Source organism: Furipterus horrens, unplaced genomic scaffold, assembly GCF_987537825.1.
Source record: "Furipterus horrens unplaced genomic scaffold, mFurHor1.1.pri manual_scaffold_4, whole genome shotgun sequence".
Classification (NCBI taxonomy): Eukaryota; Metazoa; Chordata; class Mammalia; order Chiroptera; family Furipteridae; genus Furipterus; species Furipterus horrens.
Window position 1 is genome coordinate 122,106,621 of NW_028327174.1, and position 4,134 is coordinate 122,110,754.

Consider the following 4,134-nt stretch of genomic DNA (forward strand, 5'->3'; position numbering starts at 1 on the left):
ACAGCAGTCAGATACAGCAGAGGTGGAGTAAAAAAACCCAAAAAACAAAAATAAAATCCAACGAAACACGAAGTGCACTTTCGTATATCAATAGCTTTTCTTCTTAAGTGCAATTAGATTTTGCAATCAGGAATAGTTTGTTGGGTAACAGGACAACTTTAGGAAAACCCCATTCAGCCGAGCTGTTCAAGCCGTCCCTATTCGCGCCTGCGCAAATTCCTCTCCCACCCCCGAGACTCCGAGCAGCTCCTCCCCAGGGGGCGGGACGGGCCTGCTGCGGTGCGGGCGCGCAGGGATGACGTCATTAGGAGCGCGCCCCGACTGCCCGTAGTAACCCTGAGTCTGCGGAAGTGGAGGCCTTTGGGCAAGCTGCTGAGACAGGTAACCAGTTCGCTCCTTGTTGGATCCCTTCTATCTTCGTCTCCCGTCCCGGGTTGGCGGCGGGCATAGTAACATCTCGTTCTGAAGGCGACCAGGAGCTCGCTCCTACTCTCATCTTTCTTCGGTCTCGAGGCCCCTCATCTCTCTCATTCGTCCTAGATTCCTAGAAACGGAACCCGTCCTGGGGACTGCGCTGAGCGGCCCCGTCGCTGCCTCCTCTCTCGGGGCGGTTATGAGCTCCTGAGTCCCTGCTCAGTGGCACAGACCCTTCCTCAGCCTGTAGTTGCCACCTCCTTCCTCTCGCCTGCAGGCCCATCTCACCTAACTTCTCCGCTCCCGACCCTGCAGGGCTCATCTCCAGTCTTACTGAAGGAGACAGAACAGTTTCCAATTGTCTGTTTCCACATGCAGTGAAACCCATCCACCACCACCCCGCCCCTCCCTCCAGATCCTTACTGAGAACACCACGTTCTGAGTTCTGTCGTGCCTGACAAGCATTCGTTCGTCTGCAGTTTTGCTCAGTAGTGCATGTACATTTGCTGAGGAAGGGAGTGGCGCAGTAATGTGAAATCTGTCGTGGTAAGTGATCAGCCAGGGATCCATCCATTCACCTGTTGAGACGGATGGAACAGTTATAGCATTTCATTAAAAAAAAAGAAAAAAAAAAAGCTCCTTGTTTCTGTATTTCTTTTTGGTTTCGAAGCAATGATGACAATTACACTTGCAAAGATAGCCATCAAAATAAATAAGCAATAGAACCCTAGTAGGAATATTCAGACCGCAAAAACAAACAAACAAAAACCAGTAGGATTCATATTGTTCGTAAAGGAATACAAAACCAACTAGAATTCTGAAACCTTTTATCTCATTGATGGTTTGATTTTGTATTTTCTTGTACGTTCCATTTTTAAATAGGGCATATTATACTTATTAACTGCAAAGCCTACCAAATGACTTGATAATTGGTAAGATTTGGTTCTTATATTTGGGGGACAAAGAAGAAAGTTTAGAGAATAATAGTATTCCCTCATTCTTGACCATCTGCTGTGTCCTAGGGACTGTTCAACATTTTGCATGTGTTTTCTCCTTAGTTCACACAATGTTGTGAGTTAGGAATTACTGTCATCAATTTTCATAGAAGGAAACTGAGGCTTATTTGTGTGAAATTGACTTACCAAATATTCATAGTAACTAAATGGTGGACCCGGGCTTTAAGTTCAGGTTTGTGTATGACTTCAAAGCCTTTTTTAAAGGTACCTCTTAAAAAAATATTTTGACTGTTTTGGATGGAGAAATTTTAAGTGTACTAAACAATTTCTTAACGCTAAGTATACTAAACGTATTTTAATTTTCCCTGTATCTCAGAGCAGTCATTATGAATGTCATTTATTGTACTCTGTTGTAATATGATGATTTCCTAAAAGCTTATATTTAACCCCCAAACTGTTTTTGCATTTTGAGTTTGCCTATACTTTATGTTGTCCATTCCTTAATGTCACCAAGAGATAGTTAACCTCTGCAGTTAGAAGCAGGGCCTGGGAAACCACATCTCCAGGATTCAATTCCCGTCTCAACCGCGTATGCGTATAGCAAGACAGTGGGCCAGGGCTAGGTACTTGACCCTTTTACACCTCAGTTTCTTTATTTGTGAAATAGAAATAATACTTTTGTCAGAAAAATGGTTGTGAGGATAAAATGAGTTAATATATGTAAAGAGCTTAGAACAAACAAGGTTTATTTTAAGAGCCATATATGTGTTTGCTAATATGCGGTGGAGCAAAAGTAGGTTTACACTTGTTGAACACAATATTCCCTCACTTATCACAGGTATTACGTTCTAGACCCCCCCTCCCCGCGATCGGTGAAAATCCACAAAGTAGGAACCTTACATTTATTTTAGTATTTATATATTATTTAAGGCTTTATAAACCTTTCCCTCACACTTATAAACTGTTCCCAGTCCCTTATTAACCTTTCCCACTCCCTTATTAACCTTTTCCACTTTTTTATAAACATTACTTATGTTCGTAAACATATTCTACACTCTTAAACCTACGTAACTTTAACAACATACTTATACAGTACCGCAAAATCCCGCAATATAGTGATAAATCCTCGATAAATAATTCAGTATAATATTTTTAAAAATCCCATGATAGAGTGAGGCCTTGATAAGCGAATCGCGATATAGAGAGGGACTACTGTACATGAAACAGTTTATTCTTGTATTATTTATAATTATTGTAATATTTTCCATACAAACAACTGTAAACCTACTTTTGCCCCATCCTGGTATTGTTACTCTGGTTTTGGCCTTAGATTCTTTGAAACTTATTTGAAAATTGTTATTCCTCGAATGATATATGATATATGGCAATTACCAGTGCACTAGAGATTTAAATTATTTTAATTGGAATCCCTTATCCGAAGTTATTTTAGGAAAATGTTAATATATTAAGTTCACTTTTATCATTTTAGTACTGCAATAAGCCTTTTTCTTGGAATGTTTGGAGTAAATATTTTAAATATTTTACTTTATTATGCATATCAAAATAATGGACTTCTAATTTCTGTTTTGAATTTGGGGCATATTTCAGTGGTTTAAATTATGGTTTACCAATACATGGAAACCCTTTCTACTTTTGAATTGAATGTCCGTTGATTACACATCCATTTATGGTGCCTTGAACAAGTGTACTTTTGCACTCATGTTATCATGATTCTATATGCACAAGTGCCTCCTTATAAAACCACCATTATACACATGCTGTTCATAAAGGTATCTCTTCAGTATATTTCTTTCCTTTTCTCTCTTCCTTCAAGGTGCTAAAAAAAAAGATTTTATAAACAAAGTGAAATAATATTCCTTATGAAATTTGCACCCATTTCTGGAGTATATTTTAAACTAAGGCCAGCTAAGAGTTGATACTGATTTCTTTGGTGTCCATAGTTAGGAACTTGAGAATTAGTGATAGGAACTTGAGAATTAGTAATCTATCCTTTATTTTAATACCATTAAGGTTAAAACTTCCTGTTGAAAATATTGGCTATATTTTTTGAATATTTTTTTGTTGTGATAGTTTACTATTTTAACCATTTTTAAGTGTACAGTTCATTGACACTACGCACATTCACAATGTTTTTTGATTATCACGATTTTCCATTTCCAAAATTTTTAATTATCCCAAATAAAAACTGTACCCATTAAACAATAAATCCCCTTTGCCCCTCACCTTCTCCCCACATCTCCTCCCACTCCAGCTCCTGTTAACCCCTATTCTACTTCTGTGTCTGAATATCCCTGTATATCCCTGTTCTAAGTACCTCATGTAGGTGGAATCATACACTAACCTTTTCTGTCTGGTTTATTTCACTTAGCATGTTTTCAAGGTTCATCTATGTTGTAGCATATATTAGAATTTCTATGGATCAATAATATTTCATTGTATACTATATGGTATACTTTTGATGCATATGAATTATGCTTAAAATTTTTTCCTTTATTTTTAAATTTATTTAAACTAAAATTTAAAAAAACACAGTTAACCCATTTCTCCTAGCTCCCATCCACTGCCACCAATCCATTCTCTGTACTATGAGCTTATTTAAAAACAAAAATTATTTTTAGATTCCACATATAAAAGAGACCATATGTTATTTCTTTCACTGTTTGTCTTTTCTTTTAAATTTATTTATTGTTTTTTTCTATTACAGTTGTCCCACTTTTTCCCTGCATTGCTCCCCCACCACCCC

General features: G+C 37.6%; 1 long non-coding RNA gene across 1 annotated transcript; it reads left to right on the forward strand.

Moving 5' to 3' along the window:
* The first annotated feature begins 322 nt into the window (after positions 1-322).
* Positions 323-1,049, forward strand: LOC150012781 (uncharacterized). The gene is made up of 2 exons (XR_016510778.1): positions 323-381; positions 541-1,049. It is a non-coding gene; the product is annotated as an uncharacterized LOC150012781 (long non-coding RNA).
* The last annotated feature ends 3,085 nt before the right edge of the window (positions 1,050-4,134 follow it).